This window comes from Apium graveolens, chromosome 1, assembly GCF_009905375.1.
Source record: "Apium graveolens cultivar Ventura chromosome 1, ASM990537v1, whole genome shotgun sequence".
NCBI classification, from domain to species: domain Eukaryota; kingdom Viridiplantae; phylum Streptophyta; class Magnoliopsida; order Apiales; family Apiaceae; genus Apium; species Apium graveolens.
Genome location: NC_133647.1, coordinates 120,239,291 through 120,258,389, shown reverse-complemented (window position 1 = coordinate 120,258,389; position 19,099 = coordinate 120,239,291).

Sequence of the window (19,099 nt, the reverse complement as noted above, 5' to 3'; positions counted from 1 at the left end):
TGGCACTGCAGTCTCCATTTAGTGGACATGGAGAGAGGGCTGCAGATTTGCTAGGATTAGTACACACAAATGTATGTGGACCAATGTCTACGCAAGCCATGGGTGGATTTTCATACTTCATTACTTTCATAGATGATAGATCTGGATTCGGATATGTGTTTGATGAAACACAAGTCTGAGGTCTTTGAAAAGTTCAAAGAATATAAGTATGAAGTGGAGAAACAACCAAACATAGTATAATAACTCTTCGATCAGATCGAGGTGGTGAATACTTTAATGGAGTGTTTCTAGATTATCTCAAAGTAAATGGTATAGTCTCCCAGTGGACTCCTCCAGATTGGTATCTGAAAGGAGAAATCGAACTTTGTTAGACATAGTTCGGTCCATGATGAGCTATGCAAATCTTCCAGTATTCCTATGGGGTTATGCATTGGAAACCTCAGCATATTTAATGAATAAGGTGCTTTCCAAAATCTGTTCCTCAAACTTCGTATGAGATATGGAAAGAAAGGAAACCGAGTCTTAAACACGTTAAGATTTGGGGATGTCCAGCTTATGTCAAGTAAGTTGACCCAGATAAGCTGGAATATTGATCCGTAAAATGTAGTTTTGTGGGATATCCTAAAGAGACTTTAGGGTATTACTTTTGCACCGATCATCGGGTGTTTGTCTCCAGACATGCTACCTTCTTGGAAAAGGAGTTTATCCTTGAAGGAAACAGTGGGAGCAAAATTGAACTTGATGAAGTTCAAGAAGCACAAACTACTACGGATCAAGTGGAAACACCTGTTCTGACTGAACAACCTTTTGTGGAATAGCCCATTCATAGATCAGGGAGAGTGTCTCGCCAACCTGAGAGGTATTATGGCCTTGTCATTGAGAATGACAATGAGTCGTCGATCATTGATGTTGACGACCCTGTGACCTATAATGAGGCTATGAGTAGTGTTGACTCAGAGAAATGGCATAGTGCCATGAATCCAGAATGGAATCTATGTATACGGTATACAAAAGATAGATTATAGCAGATGGCCAGGTGGAGACCTATAAGGCCAGGCTTGTGGCAAAAGAATTCAAACAAAGGCAATGGATTGACTTTGATGAAACTTTTTACATGTAGCCCTGTTAAAATCAGTTCGGATTTTTCTTGCGATTAATGTGGTTTAAAGCAAGCTTCTCGAAAGATGGAACATTCATTTTGATGAGATAATCAAAGAGTTTGATTTTATCGAAAACGTAGATGAACCATGCGTCTACAAAAGGGTTAGTGGAAGCGCGGTAACATTTCTTATATTGTATTGAATTAAAGTTGACACACACAACAACATAGCAGACCCACTCACAAAGCTACTTTTTGAAAGTCACTTTGATCGTCATAAAGATGAGATGGGTATTAGATACCAGAGTGATTGGCTTTAGTACAAGTGGGAGATTGAAAGGAATATGTCCTAAGTCCAATCATGTATTAGGATTTAGGAATAACTTTTATGTAATCTGTTTTGATTTCATTGATATTAATAAAGACTTGTTTTGTTTTTATTACGGGCTTTATCTATTTAAGTGTTTAAATAAGATATACCATAGTTTAGAGTAAAGCTTTTTATGGATTATGATGAGATCATAATAGTGAGACCTAAAAAGATGATAACTCTAAACTTAAATAGTTCCTGGTCATAGGATTACTAACTGGTAATTAATAATCCGCAAAGATCGGTACATACTATGCTTGCTTCATTATGAAGGATGTCTGTTCTCATAGACATTTGTGTGGTGACACTATAGCTAGTATGTAGGTGCTTATTATGGAATAAGTTCACTGAACATGACTCGCCCAGCTGAACAACTGATGGAGTTCACTCACGTGTCAACAGTTGTTCGCTTAGTGATAGTTGTACAAGTATCCTTAGACTTGAGGTCATCATAGTCATCTTGTGTACACTGAACTATGCTTTGGTTTAGTTCTTAGTCTCCAGGGACAATTATTAGGGCTCTTCTGGGTATAGGAATTTGTACACGAAGATAGTGTATGATCAATAAAGGATCTACCCCTTCCAGTGAAGGAAGCGAATGTTCAAGGCTGATCCACTTATGCTAGTTCAGGAATCTCTGGCCAGAGTAAATGAAATTAGAAAGGAGTTTCTAATTTGCATAGAACTACGCATAATAGATGGTAAGCAAGTGATTGAATTAGATAGGCTTGACAAGAGATCCATGCCTTGTATTTAATCGGGACATTGTAGGGTAGAAGGAGTTTATTGTACGGTAACTATTCATTGACAGGTTCTTGGTATTCTAAGCAGTGAATTCATATTATCCGGATAGTCGCGATATGTTGAGAAGCATCACTCACGATGTAGAATAAATGTGATTAATTAATTAATCATATTTAATAAATTAGAGAATTTATATAAATAATGATAAAATAGTTTTATTATTATTTATTTCTACTACCGGCTTAATATTGAACCTACAGGGTCACACCATAAAAAGAGAATGATTTTATGGTGGAGGAATTAATTAATAATGGCTAATAATTATTTATTTGTGAAATAAATAATTAATTGGAAAATTTAATAATTGATTAAATGAGATTTAATTGATTATAAATTAATTAAGAAAAGTTCTTAATATTATTAATTAAGGATTTAATTTTTTGAAATTAAACCAAGAGAGAGAATTAATTCTAAAGTGTTTAGAAAAAGGATTAATAATTAAAAGGTGTTTTAATTATTAATGAGAATAATAAATGGGATAATAATAATATTATTTATGGGAAAATTTCAGCTGAAAATTTTGCCTATAAATACACTATTATAGACCCTATTTTATTCTAACCCCAGAAACCCAAAAGTTTCAGAAAACCAAATTCTCTCCACCTCCTCCTCCTCCTAAAAGTCGTTTTCTTGGTGGATACTAGTGGAGTGCTTCATACTTGAGGAGCAACTGCTAAGGATCTTTGATCGTTGTCTCCGAATTATTTTTAAAGGTTAGATTCGATCCCTCGAATTTTTATTCACGATTTATATGCTTTTATTTGGATTTTGTGTGTGTAAAAGTGTTTTACCATGACCCCGCTGCGTTAAAAATCCAACAGCAACACATATACACTATAAAAAATATGATAATCTATACGATACGATATACGAAACAATCACTTTCGATAATCTTTCATATTCTTATTCGATACATATGATACACATAACACATAAACAACAATAATTCAAAATCAATAACTTATGCCACGACCACTACAACCCGGTGATAACGGTCCTAAATTTTTAGAAAACTGCCACTACAATCCGGTGACTACGGTCCTAAATTCTTATTCGATATTTTCACAAACCATGGCATAAATCAGAGATCTCAAATTATCGTCTAGACATCACATATATAAATCGATACATATACTATAACACATCATACTTTCAAATATATAATCACTTAGCCCAAAATTTGATAATAAAATATAAACACACAACACACAATTTTGAAAACACTAGCAAGATAACTGTAACCTGCCCGCACTTCCGAAATATTAACTCTAAATCAAAACTAACACAATATAAAATCTATATATCGAAAATTCAATTACAAAGGATTCTATTACAAACGCGCAGCTAACGGGAGTCCAAAAATCAATCCAATCCAATCCTAAGTCCTCGAAACTCGAATGCTATCCAACTCGAATCTTAGACAAAACCTGAAATTGTAAGTAATGAGCTACGAAGCCCAGAAAGAAAATAATCGATCCAACTAGTAGGCCAAGCAACACATATACACTATAAAAAATATGATAATCTATACGATACGATATACGAAACAATCACTTTCGATAAACTTTCATATTCTTATTCGATACATACGATACATATAACACATAAATAACAATAATTCAAAATCAATAACTCATGCCACGACCACTACAACCCGGTGATAACGGTCCTAAATTTTTAGAAAACTGCCACTACAATCCGGTGACTACGGTCCTAAATTCTTATTCGATATTTTCACAAACCATGGCATAAATCAGATATCTCAAATTATCGTCTAGACATCACATATATACATCGATACATATACTGTAACACATCATACTTTCAAATATATAATCACTTAGCCCAAAATTTGATAATAAAATATAAACACACAACACACAATTTTGAAAACACTAGCAAGATCGATCGAAAACTTACTTCAAAATCTGACCAGATCTGAATATAGACTTTTTGACCCATTAACCACGTTTTCTTGGAAAACACAAAGCACAAAAGTTGTAGATAATGAAAAGAGCTTTCCGAAAAGTCTAGGATCACTGAATTTTGACTTACGATGAATTTTCTATGAATTTTACAAGACTGCTGATTTTTGCTGAGAAGAGCCCTACGAATTTTAATACAAAAAGTGAGAAAGACGAATATGATGTATTAATAACGATACAAAAGCCTATACCTTAACCTATAATTTATCCATATTATAATCCGATCCAAATTTTAGGCCCATTGGTCTAATTTAAATTTTAAATCCTAATACTTATCCAATTTTAATCCTTTTTATTCTATTATTCAATTATTAATCTAATTCTAAAAATTACGGGATATTACATACTACCCTCCTTAAAAATAATTTGGTCCCCAAATTCACAATAATCCTAAAGTTCATGACACATCTATCCCTGATCTATCAAAGGTCAAACTATGGTCACAAGATCGAATCCTAAGGAATGTACTAGTCCCATACCTAACACATTCCGAAAGACAGCCTGCTCTAGATACCAACTGAAACGACCCGCACTTCCGGACTATTAACTGTAAATCAAAACTAACACAATATACAATCTATATATCGAAAATTCAATTACAAAGGATTCTATTACCAACGCGCAGCTAACGGAAGTCCAAAAATCAATCCAATCCAATCCTAAGTCCTCGAAACTCGAATGCTATCCAACTCGAATCTTAGATGAAACCTGAAATTGTAAGTAATGAGCTACGAAGCCCAGCAAGAAAATAATCGATCCAACTAGTAGGCCAAGCAACGCATATACACTATAAAAAATACGATAATCTATACGATACGATAAACTTTCGATAAACTTTCATATTCTTATTCGATACATACGATACACATAACACATAAACAACAATAATTCAAAATCAATAACTCATGCCACGACCACTACAACCTGGTGATAACGGTCCTAAATTTTTAGAAAACTGCCACTACAATCCGGTGACTACGATCCTAAATTCTTATTCGATATTTTCACAAACCATGACATAAATCAGAGATCTCAAATTATCGTCTAGACATCACATATATACATCGATACATATATTGTAACACATCATACTTTCAAATATATAATCACTTAGCCCAAAATTTGATAATAAAATATAAACACACAACACACAATTTTGAAAACACTAGCAAGATCGATCGAAAACTTACTTCAAAATCTGACCAGATCTGAATATAGCCTTTTTGACCCACTAAACCACGTTTTCTTGGAAAATACAAAGCACAAAAGTTGTAGATAATGAAAAGACCTTTCCGAAAACTGTAGGATCACTGAATTCTGACTTACGATGAATTTTCTATGAATTTTACAAGACTGCTGATTTTTGCTGAGAAGAGCCCTATGAATTTTAATACAAAAAGCGAGAACGACGAATATGATGTATTTATAACGATACAAAAGCTATGTGTCCTAGCTTTCCACACTTGAAATATGTAAACCCAATTTCTAGAACCTTGCCTACCTGATTCCTGGTAGGCTGATCCTTATTGGCTGGCTCTCTGGCTGGATGATTATGGCACTCCCTTGAATAGTTCCCCTTCTGGTTGTATATATAGCATACCAGATTCAACTTGCTGCAAATTACTCCATGCTTCTTTTCACATACCTGGCAGTCTGATAAAGCTGGCCTCTGCTGGGTTGAATGGTTCCCAGTGGCTGGATAATTTCCTTGTCCTACGTCGCCTGCATTCTACCTTCTGAAATTAAGATTCCTTCCAGGATGAAACTTGCCTTTCCTCTGATTAAAATTTGAAAACTTCCCTGCTTGTGACTGTCCTTCACTGCTCCAATGTGATAAAATGATTATGAGTGAGGTAGTAAATGTGGTAATCGCAAACCAAGAGAAGATTCCTGTGAATCAATTTTGTCCAAAGTGTGAGATCGATATTTCGGGGTATAAGTTTTCAGCCGACTTGATACTCTTCAAGTTGGGAGAGTTTGACATAATTTTAGGAATGGATTGGTTAGGAGAGAATAACGCTCAGATTAATTGTAAGACCAAGAAAGTGTATTTAAAGACGAAGAGTGGAGAGAAGGTAGTATTTAAGGGGCAGAGGCAAGAGCAACTATTTCTTACAATTGTTCAGGCTAAGAAGCTACTTAGAAAAGGTTGTGAGTCATTCCTAGCTTATGTAGTGGATTTGGAAAAAGGCAGCCTCAGCATGGAAGATATCCCTGTAGTTAACGAGTTCCCAGATGTGTTTCCCGATGAACTACCAGGCTTACCACCAGATCGACAAATCGAGTTCGAGATCAACCTTGCTCCAAGCACGGAACCAGTTTCAAAGGCCCCATATAGGATGACACCAGCAGAAATGAAAGAGTTGACAAGCCAGCTACAAGAATTGTTGGATAAGGGAGTGATACGGCCAAGTACGTCGCCATGGGGAGCACCCGTTCTGTTTGTAAAGAAGAAAGACGGGAGTATGCGATTATGCATAGACTATCGGGAGTTGAATAAGGTAACGATCAAGAACCGCTACCCGCTACCAAGGATAGATGACCTTTTTGATCAGTTGAAGGAAGCAAAATGCTTTTCGAAGATTGATTTGAGATCGGGATACCATCAATTAAAGATCAAGGAAGAAGATATTCCCAAGACCGCATTTAGGACCAGATATGGGCATTATGAATTCCTAGAAATGCCGTTTGGATTGACCAACGCTCCGGCCGCATTTATGGATCTGATGAATCGGGTATTTAAGAAGTATTTGGACAAATTTGTCGTGGTATTCATTGATGACATCCTTATTTATTCTAAGTCGGAAGAAGAACATAAGCAGCACCTCTGGATAGCATTGGAAATACTTCGTCAAGAGAAGTTGTATGCCAAATTTACCAAATGTGAGTTTTGGTTAAAGGAAGTTCAATTTTTGGGGCATGTCATTGGAAATGAGGGAGTTAAAGTGGATCCGGCAAAAATTGAGGCAGTTATGAGTTGGGAGAAGCCAAAGACTGCTACGGAAGTGCGAAGTTTTCTAGGATTGGCCGAATACTATAGAAGATTCGTCAAGGATTTCTCGAAGATCGCCACGCCATTGACCAAGTTAATCAGAAAGAATCAAAAGTTTGAATGGAGTGCAGAATGTGAGGATAGCTTTCAAGAGTTGAAGCAGAAGTTGGTAACAGCTCCGGTGTTGGTACTTCCAGACGATCAAGGGAACTTTGTAATTTTCAACGATGCTTCACATAAGGGTTTGGGTTGTGTGTTGATGCAACACAGTAAAGTGATCGCATATGCGTCAAGACAATTAAAACCGCATGAGTTAAAGTACCCGACGCATGACTTGGAACTAGCCGCCATAGTGTTCGCACTTAAGATTTGGAGACATTACCTCTACGGAGAGAAGTGTGAAATCTACACGGATCACAAGAGTTTAAAGTACATTTTTACTCAGAAAGAGCTCAATATGAGGCAGAGGAGATGGCTGGAATTGATCAAGGACTATGACTGCTTGATAAATTACCATCCTGGAAAGGCGAATGTTGTGGCCGATGCTCTGAGTAGGAAGGAGAGACTGAATTTGATGATAACATCAAAAGAGTTATCTAAAGAAATCGAGAGATTTGAACTGGAACTTTGTGCTTGCGGAAAAGTTGAGGAATTTTGTCATGCAATGACCTTTCAGCCAACACTAGTAGAAAAGATAAAGAAATGTCAAGAAGAAGTAATGGAGAAAGAGAAGAATCAGTTATCTGGAGAGGAGATTAATACTCGAAGGGATGAGCAAGGGATACTAAGGTTCTCTTCCAGAATATGGATTACTCATGTACCTGAATTAAAGAATGAGATCCTCCATGAAGCCCACAATTCGAAATTTTCAATCCACCCGGGAAGCACCAAAATGTATCGAGACTTAAAGAAGAACTTTTGGTGGCCAAATATGAAGCGAGACGTGGCAGAATGGGTTGCGAAGTGTTATACTTGTTAGAAGGTGAAGGCAGAACATCAACGACCAAGCGGATTAATTCAGCGCCTGAAGATTCCAGAATGGAAATGGGAAAATATCGCTATGGACTTTATAGTAGGACTACCGCAAACGAAATCCGGGCATGACGCAATATGGGTTATAATTGATCGTCTTACGAAGTCGGCGTATTTCCTTCCAATAAACGAGATGTCATCATTGGACAAGTTGGTTCATCTGTACGTGCGCGAAATCGTACTGAGGCATGGAGTGCCCGTATCAATAGTTTCAGACAGAGATCCCCGATTTAACTCGAGATTTTGGAAGCAATTTCAGGAATGTCTGGGCACAAAGTTGAATATGAGCACGGCGTACCACCCGCAGACTGATGGCCAGAGTGAAAGGACAATTCAAACAATCGAAGACATGTTGCGCAGTTGCGCAATCGATTTTGCAGGTATTTGGGACGATCACTTACCGTTGATTGAATTCTCTTACAACAACAGTTATCATTCCAGTATCGGCATGCCACCATACGAAGATTTGTACGGGCGAAAATGTAGATCACCAACAAGTTGGGATAAAGTAGGAGAAGGAAGAATTCTCGGCTCGGAATTGGTACAACAGTTGCATGATTCAGTCAAGTTAATTCAGAAAAGGTTGCTTGTTGCTCAAGATAGACAGAGGAAGTATGCGGATCCAGCGCGTAAGGATGTTCGATACCAAGTTGGTGAAGCTGTGTTGCTGAAGGTGTCACCTAGAAAAGGGTTGTTTAGATTTGGCAAGAAAGGGAAGTTAGCACCTAGATACATAGGTCCTTTTGAAATATTGAGTCAAGTGGGAAAGGTGGCCTATGAGTTGGCCTTACCACCTCAATATCAGCATGTGCATAATGTGTTCCATGTGTCGTTGCTTAAGAAGTACAATCCTGACGCTAGTCATGTGATAGAATATGAACCTGTAGAAATTCAGGCAGACCTGTCATTTATGGAGCAACCTGTCAAAATACTTGACTGGCAAGTAAAGAGTCTTAGGAATAAGTCGGTAAAGTTAGTGAAAGTACTTTGAAGGAACCCTAAGGTCGAAGAATCGACTTGGGAGTTAGAGTCTGATATGTGTTCCCGGTATCCTCATCTGTTCTCTTAGATTCTGGGGACAGAATCCCTTAAGGGGGAGAGGATGTTACGACCGACATTTTATGTAATATTATTTGTGGATTTGGTATAATATTAAAGCCGAATGAAAATATATTCAATGATTGTACGTTGGTGTGAGTGAAAAATTTCTGCATTACAAATTTGCTTTATGTAGTATATGATTTTTCAAAGCAAGAGTTTATTTAATTGCTTTATTTTAAATTTATAAGGAATATTCTAAGCCTTGGAAAAAATTTCTTTTAAAAGGTATTTTGTTCACAAATTTTGAAAATGATTTTATAAAGTCTCTAAAAATCCAAGTTATTTTATGGTATAAATTTTATAATTTTTGAACTTGTATTTTATTTTATAAAAATAAATCTTTACAAATTTTATTTATTATAATTAGCAAATTACATGGCTGCCCTTGCATGCAAATACTCTTCCAATTCAACTAAGGGGCAATGAAGATATTTCCAACCCCACTCACTTTCATTCTACTAACCAAATTACCACTTTGTCCTTGCATGCAAATCTACCTAACTATGTTGCAAGGTTACTCTTGTAAATTCTCAAATCCACTCACTTTTGGTCAAATAAAAACCAAACTAACATGATTATTACTCCACATTCACCCCACCATTTCCACACTCCTCCTTTCCTCCCCCTCCTCTCGGCTCTCCCCTCTCCTCTCGACTTTTTGGCCGAAGCCATACCCCCCTCCCTTTTCTTCATTCTTCATTCAAGCTCCCACTTTCCAATCAAGTAAATGTTACTTCCCATATCTTGATCATACATAATTCAAAGAGTGTTGAGTGAAAAGTATAAGTTTAAAGGTTGCATGTAAAGGTTTTAGTGAAACTCAAAATACAACCTTGATTCTTGTAAGTTTAGGGTTGTTTTTGAGAGGACTACAAGGAATGGAGAAGTGCCAAGTCTTGAGAGGGAAACTCTTGATGATTAAATGGCCATTCCCATCCATTTCATTCGGCCATGACCATATGGGAGCCGAATGAATGGTTCTTAAGACTATTCTTGTTGCTTAAATCAATTTTTGCATGTTTATGTGATAATGACTCGAATTTTGTGGTGAAAATTTGATAAAACTCTTTGCATGCTAAGTGATCATCTAGGTATAGCTTATGCTAGGCTTGCATGTCAATTTTATGATAGAATATATGTAGAAAATATGTTGTTTTGGTTTGCAAAACCCGAAGGCATGCATGCATGTGGATTTCTCTTAGAATGTTATAAAATTTTGATTATTTGGAAAGATTTTGTTAGTGAGCCTTAATTTTAGTAGGAATAATGTGTTAATATTGATTTATGCTTCTTATTGCATGGTAATAATTCTTGTTATCTTTTATAAAAATGCATAACTTGTTGTTTCAAAAGCATGAAGATTTGTGAGTTGTGAAGTGTAGTTTCTTTTGTTTTGCCATAATTGTACCTTAGGTAAGGATGATCTCACCCAAGGTTATTTTGAGAATAAGGGAGTTAGTTCAGTAGATTACCATGTTTAAGTCTTGGTTTGAGTATTGGGTTGTTGGTAGTTGAGTTTGTCAAGTCAAAACCTTGGAGAAAGGAGAGTTATAGTTTCTGCAGAAAATCAGTTTAGAACTCTGAGGTTTAGAGTGAGTTTTGACCATGTCATTGATGTGCACTTTGAGGCCCAATCCACCAGAAGTTATTATTGGGAGTATATAAAAGGTTTTAGGAGTTGGATGGAGGTTTGCATGTCATTTGGTTAGGTGCACAAGAAGAATGACAAAATCTGTCCAGCAGGGGACAGTTTTGCTGCAACTTAGAAATGGGGAGATTTCACCATGTCATGGGTAGGCCCTCATTAGGCCCTGTTGGGCCTTAGTTATAGGGAGTGTCAGAGAAGTTTTTTCAACCATAGTTCATAGGATATGAGTTAGAACCATGTGTCACAAGTTAATTCAAGTCAGGGCATTTTCTGCCCAGAAAAACAGGGGAACCTTGGACTTTTAGCTTAGGCCCAAGAAGGCCCAAGCCAGGCCCTTGAGCCACATCAAGTTTGTAAGATGCCCTTAGGTTAGGAGAGTCTTGTGTAAAAGTTTTGAAGGAAAAATTGTAGTTTAAGAGTGTCTAATGCACTCAAGAAACCATAGTTGTCATTCTGAAATTTGCACCAGTGAGCACTTTCACTTATCGCATAGTTTTAGAACACTTAGGAGTGAGCATTAGGTCGACCACCATAGTTGTAAGATAGTATAAGGTCAGTAGAACAAAAGGCACAAGTAAGGGTCAATAGGTTTTGGATACTTTAGTAAAGGCACATCGAGTTAGGAAGCCAAAATTAGAAGACTTTGTCTAGTTTAGCGACCAAGTGACTTTCGTTGTGAGTCGAGATCATCCAAGCCTAGTGTTGCATTATGGTATATATGGTGTTATTTGGTATTAATATATGATACGAGAATATGTGGCTATGTGTGTACAATTGTAATTTAAAAGTGAATATAAATTAAGTGCGTATAGGCCTAAGTGCCATCCGTGTTTAATTTCGAGTTGTAAATAGGTTAAGATGGTAAGAATATATTATAATGAGGATTATTATTATTTATGTAGGATCTCGAGATGAGGGAAAACTTGCCATAAAGGTCGAGTGAAGCTCCAGTTGCTCCTACCAGTCAGACCAGACCAGCCTTTGTCAAGGCAAGTGATTCAACTTGACCTTCGTATTTACTGCTAATGGTTCACACATTGCTGCAACTATCCTGAGTCATGTTGTTATATTTAAATCAAGCGTATCTTATGCTTATCTTTGAAATGCCATGAACCCTCGAGTACGTAATGCAAGTAGTTCAAAAGTCTTATTCATGATAGTCTACTAAAGTAATTTGAATGCCATGATAAAAGAAAGGGTAGTTACCACTCTTAGTTGATTCTCTTGAATAACATGCTGATGATTCCTAAGTATTGATATCTCATCCTGATACTTGAACCCCTATAGAACCTTACCTTGAACCCTGAAAGTCAGACACTTATCAAAGTGATCCCTCATTGATTGATACCCCTCTTTCTTATCCTAAAGTTTGACAATTCTGATATATCCCGAGCTAAAAATCATTTCTTCATACCTTAACACCCTTAGTATTCATGAAGCTTATCTTCTTGATGATCCAACACCTGTACCTTGACGAGAAACCATTGCTTTAAGCCCAGTTTGGCATTACCCCTTCATATTATCCATTAGCCTCACTAAATTTTCTTGTCCAAGTTTTGACATATGAAAACCTTTTATTTACCCTAATAGAGTAAAGTTTTGTGAATCATGGCCCTGAGATTTAGTACCATATTTCCCGTGTTTCGAGTTGATCTATAATCCCTTGATAAAAATGTTTACTGCTAAAAGAGATTTTGTTATAATTCGGCATCAGTTTTTGAAATAAATAAAATGTGGGTTTTCAGTCCCAAAGGGGGATAAATGTTTTCTTTGAATAGTGGATCTGGACTGAGACGCGAGTCCTTTCCACACTTATATTAGGCTTAAAAGTTGCCTAGGGATTCCCATTAATGTTTTAGAACCCAGCGAGGTTCGGGATTACTTCGCGGCTGATCACCGGCTATAATCCGTAGTGTCATAAAATGATTTTGATTAAGACATGATTTTAAAATTGTTTTGATACAAGCAAAATGATGCCATCTCACATAGTTTTATCTCTCGTTATCATTGGTTATGTCTTTCCATTGTCATTCTTTAATGTATATCTCGATTTATATTTCGTATCGTACTGTTAGCACTTGTTGAGCATTTGGCTCACTTCTTGCTTTACCCTGATATTACAGCTAGCAGCTATGGTTAGATTCAAGCAGACTGCCCGTAAGACCTGTGATGCTGATGCTTATGTTCGAGCTCAGGTAGAATAAGTGATAGTAGTTTGTGTGAGGACTCGGTATTCAAAATCAGATATAATAGTTGGTAGTGTTGGGCTGTTCCAAACCCTAAACTGTAAGATCTTGGATTTGGTTGTGTTATTTCTTTTAAAATTTTGTAATAGCTATATTTATTTTGCTGTTCAAGTTGGGGGCGTGACATTTGATGATGTCAAAAATGTTAAGTACAAATGCATGAGAAATTGACTAGATAACTACAATTTATAGTCCTTAAAGCTTTATCAACTTTAACTTCTGATAACAACTTCAGTCTGTATACATATCAGAATTTGAGCAGTTGTAGATCTTGACTTGGCTTCACTTTCCGATCTCTCTGATGTCAGGAGTTGTTCTGAGATAGTTCTTTAACAAACATCTCTCAGCATATCTGAGTTCATCAACCATCCTCCTTTTAGCATCTTTAAGCTCTGCAGAATCTTCACCAGTTTGGAAGATAGCAGCCCTGAGATCATTAATTCTAGCTTTCCTTATGTCCTGATCCAGTCTGATTAAATATGCCTTGTCAGACTCAAGATTGAATTCTACAGCCTTATAACCCAGAAAGGTAGTTATAATATTAGCAGAGTTAGGCTTCATCACAACAGTATCACCCTTGTGATCTCTGTACTTTGGAAGATATGTGCTGTCAGACTTTACAGAATAAAGCTTTTTCTGTCTCTGAATTTGAGTCTTCAAATAGTTTGCAGCACTTTTTGTTATTCTGTCATTCACTTGAAGTAAGAATAATACATGTTCCAGTTCTTCAAAATACTTCAGTGGAATAGCATTTTCCCTTATGTGGTAAACCCTACCATCTGTCATGAAATATAACAAGATGTATTCTTTCAAGTAAGTATGGTAAACCATCTGTACAGATTCTAGTTGATTCAATCTTTCAGGAGTTGCTCCAACACCTGGTTCACTTAAGGAAGTTGGATAATTGGTTGTGTTATGTACTCTTCTTTCATCAGCACTACCCAATCCAGATTTATCTCTTGTTTCCTTTCCAGTAATCACTCTTGCTTCAAAACCACTTGCTGCAGTCTTCAAAGGTTGAGTCTGTTTGGCTTTGGTGAATCCTGGTAGGAGTAACTTTGAGGATTTAACATGAGCAATGTCAGAGGTTTCCTTTGATTTATCTTCTGATATCAAGTCAACTTAAGCTATGTCAGAGGTTACTTGCTTCTTTGTAATATTAGAACTAACTATATCTTGACTCTGAACAACTTGAGCCATGTCAGAAATTTCTTCATCCATAGGAGGCACATAAACCTTTATAGGTTCACCAACTTTTTCTTTGCCCTTAGACCTTGGATCTATCTACAATTGTGATTTGGTGTTGGTTGCCTCAATATTTGTCCTTTCTTTTATCACAATGCCTTTGACCTTTGGAAGTTTCTTTTTACCAACAGAAGCTTCAGATTTAGAGTTAACTTTTTCTGACTTAAGTCTAGCTTCTTCTTCCAATAGACTCTCAAAGTCCATTCCTGGATTTTCTTTCAGAAATAACTGTCTTGAAATTTCTTCATCAAGATCCAAAAATTCATCAGAACTTATCCTTTTACTAGTATCAGAAGTACTTCTTTTTCCAGTATCAGAACTTGTTCTATGACTTGTAGCTTCAGCTCTTCTTGATGAGAGACCTCTACCTTGACTATGTCCTCCACCCATTCCAGAGTTTCCCTGGTCATCTTTTTCATCATCCTTCCCCTTCAGTGTCTTAACAGTTTTGCATTTGGACTTAAGTACCTTCTCCCCCTTTTTGGCATCAGTAGGTAAGAGAAGAGAGACAAGCAATTCTACTGAGGATTGGATTTCATCGAGTTGAGATTGCTGAGAAGCTTGATTTTTCAAAATTTCATCAATCTGAGATTGTTGCTTCTCTTGGGTCTTTTCAATGTAAGCAACTCTGTCAAAGGTAGGTTTGAAAAAGTTTTTCTTGTCCAGCTTGACAAGTGTATCTTGCTGCATTAAGAGTTCTTGAACCCTGTTCAACTTGTCTTGAGTGACAGACTGTTGACCTTGAAGGTGCCTTGTAGTAAGTGTAGTAACTCTTAGTTGTGTCTTGAAATCATCATTATTTAGCATCTCATCAGCTTTTTCCAAGTGTTCAGCAAGAATTTTTTCAGATGGAACAAAGGTAACTGTGTTCCACTCCTTAGTCCACTCCTGTCCTCTAGGAGTTTCACTCCAAGGTACTGGTGCTTCCCCTGTAACAAACTTCTTGACTATCTCACTTTTGTGAATAGTTTGTTGAGGTGCATGTCCTGATGGACCAGCTGCAGTAGCATGTTTATTTATATCAGCATCACCAGTAGTATCAGCATTTGCAGCATCAGAACTTACAGAGTCAGCATCTTCTGATACAAGAATAGTATGAGAAGCAATTGAGGCTTCAACATCATCCTCTAAGTGCTGATCTGCTTCCAAGTTCTGATCAACAACCATATTCTGATGCTCACCTATAGTCTGATCATCAATATCTAGATGCAAAGAAGGTGTTGTAGACAATTCTGGAGTTTCATTAGCATCAGTAATTGGTGTTGTTGATGGATTAATTGGAGCTGTTGGAGCTTCTAAGTAGAGAACCTCAGGCACAACCAGGCTGTGAGTATCAATTTCAGCACTTGTACTTGGGTCTGCAGTAGATACTGGTTCATGTACAGGAGACACAGGTGGTGTAGATGCTTTATCTGTAGCAGTAGCTTCAACAATTTCTGGCTCTTGTGAGATCAGAGATTCCTGATCTCCTTCCTTAGCTGCTGCTTCCTCATCATCTGAAACTGGCATGTGAGCTCTCTGTTTCTTTCTTTTCTTTGAAGATGGAGATTTCTTGGGAGTTTCAGCATAAGACATTCTTCTAAGCCTTTTGAGAAGCTTAGATCCCCCAATTCCAGTATCCTTCTGAGAAGGGACCTTCTCAGCTTCTTTAATAACAGGTTCTGATATAGAAACCTGTTCCTCACTGTCTGACTCATCTATCTGAACAATCCTCCGTCTCTTCTGTGGTGTCTGAGGTACAGACTTTGTCCTCTTGGGCTTGGAAGATGAAGGCTTCACAGTATGTGCTGATGATGAAGGTTGAGTTATCTGTGAAGGTTTGAGATGTGTTCTGATAGAGGGTTGAGTAGGTTGAGAAGTATGTGTAGTCTGTTCTGCTGGTTGTTGTGGTGTCTGGGATGTGGTGGTGGGTTGAACATCAGGGTAAACAGATCTATAGGTTAGAGGATGTAATAACCCCAATTTTCGGAACTTTTAAAACACGGATGAATAGTAACTTTTGCTGACAATGCTGATTAAGGAAAATTATCAGACCACGTTATATAGGAGTACTGTTATGGAAATTCTAAGATTGTATTAGTATTCCATAAATTAAATGAGTGTATGTAAAGGTCATTAGAATTCGGATCCGGACACTTTGATTTTTCCCGAAAATCCACCAGATACCGAAAGAATTGAGTATAAGGTAACATGATTAAAAGGATTTAAATTCAAGGGTTATAAGAGAGGACCATAAAAGGAATATAAAATATTGAGAAAGGTTTAGGGGAACCCAAGTAATAAGATCCTGGATATGATCCCTCAAACGATCAACGAGAATGAATAATAAACGAGTCGTAAAGCAATTAAACAACTAAAGATAAAGCTTGGGCAAGTAGCTAGGGGATTAGCAAGGATAATACAAGTATTAAAGCACCTAATTAACAAGGATTAAGCTTAATGAAAAGCTTCCACCATAAGAAGAGGACAAGTGGCAAGAGTGATGCAAGTGGTGACATAGGCTTGCTTACATCACTTTCCACTAACTAACCAAGAGTTAGCCAAACAAATATCCACCTACCATTCCATTTACACCACAAAATAGTCAACACAAGCAAGCTTTTTTTCTCCCCCATTTTCATTGCTCTCGGCCAAAACAGAACCAGCACATTAAAACTGCTGTATCTCCTTCATTTCTCACTTAAATGTTGTGTTCTATAGCTCGTTGGAAAGGTATTGAGATGGCCTACAACTCTTGTTCACAAGTCTCATCCAAATAAGCATGGTAAGACCCTCATTTTTACAGTTCTTTAAATCGGACTTTTAGAAACTTCAAAGCCTAACTTTGTGTTCTTGATTTCTTTGGAAAGATCAAGCTTGTAGGAGGCTCCATAAGGCTTCCTAGTAACTTTCCACCCTCCAAGAAAGGTATAAATCTTCACACCCTTTAGTAATAAGTTTGAATGTTAAAGTTTGGAGATGGTTTGGATGGATGAGTAGTAATTTGAATGATAAGCATGATTCGAGCTTAATTGTTAAGTAGTTTAGTTGAATTTGGAGATGTTATAATATATGATTGGATTGAGATCCTTGAGCTTATTATGACTGAAATCAGTATCATTGATGTGTATCTTGAGTTGTTGTCGATTGGTAGTTGGATTGATATGATTTGGAATGGTAAAAAAAATTTGGAAATCGCGTAAACATAGCCGTCGTAATGTCCGATTTACTTTATACTGCTTTTGTTCATAACATTAGGACCTGAGAACTCCCTGCTAGGTTTTGACCATTGCCATGTTTAGATAGTTCATGTTACGAGCTTCGTTTTGATATGTGGTTCGTTTGATTCCGATGTACGGTTTAGGAGAAACGGCCGTTTTAAGTAACGACGTTTCGCGAACGAAATATTACCCCTCACCTTACTTTGAAACATAGGTTAAAGACCTTAAATGATTAATTGGAGTATGAAACATTTATGTAAAGGGTAATAGGCAGTTGGTAAGACACTTGCCAAGGAATCACCTTAAAACTCGTAATGGTTAATTTATTAAAAATGGTGGAGCCGAGGGTACTCGAGCGACTTAAGAGAATCAGTAAGCGCAAAGCGAGCGTTAGAGTCTAATTTGGTTAAAGTATAGATTTACAAGTGACTTCGGTTTAATTCCAACTTATATGTTGTTTATAGGTTACCAGACTCGTCCCGAGCCATTTGTAACCCCCAGTCGCTCAGGCAAGTTTTCTACCCGTTATACTGTTGTTGTGATGTATATGTGTATATGCATGATCTTGTGATAAATGCATATTTGTTATTAGCAAATTCTTGCGATATATTGTAGCATGTGATATGGTATATATGCATGCCTGTTTCGTATTCTTGATTTATATATCTATTGGTTCAAATGCTTATTCGTTGCATAATACCTATGCTAGAGATAAGCGGTATTTGCGTATACCCTTAGTATAGAGGATCAAAAGGTGAACTTTTTCTAAAACCGGGAGGCTAGGCTCCCGAGTATAATATATATTTATATATATATATATTGATATAGTTTTTAAAACTATTAATCGAATAAGGTTTATTCGATAACTTTATTTTATTTAATGAATATTATTACGAATATTCATTCGAGGGCTTATGACTCCTTTATTTTATTTAATGAATATTATTACGAATATTCATTCGAGGGCTTATGACTTCTTTATTTTATTAAATGAATATTATTTTGAATATTCATTCGAGGACTTATAACTCCTTTTATTTTATTATTTGAATATTATTTGAATATTCATTTGAGGTCTTATGACTCTTTTATATTATTTATTGAATATTATTTGAATATTCATTCGAGGGCTTATGACTCAGTTTATATTATTTAATGAATATTATTTGAATATTCATTTGAGGATCTATGACTCCGATTATTTGCTGAGATATTCTTTATTTTATTAAAGAATAAGGTGTCGATAATCAAACTTATCTTTGATTATTCAAATAAAGATAGTACTTTCGTATAAGTATATCTTTGGTTATTTAATACTCATTTCAAGTATAAGTTTTAAAACTTCTACTTCAATTATTTTTTATAAAGATTATTCTT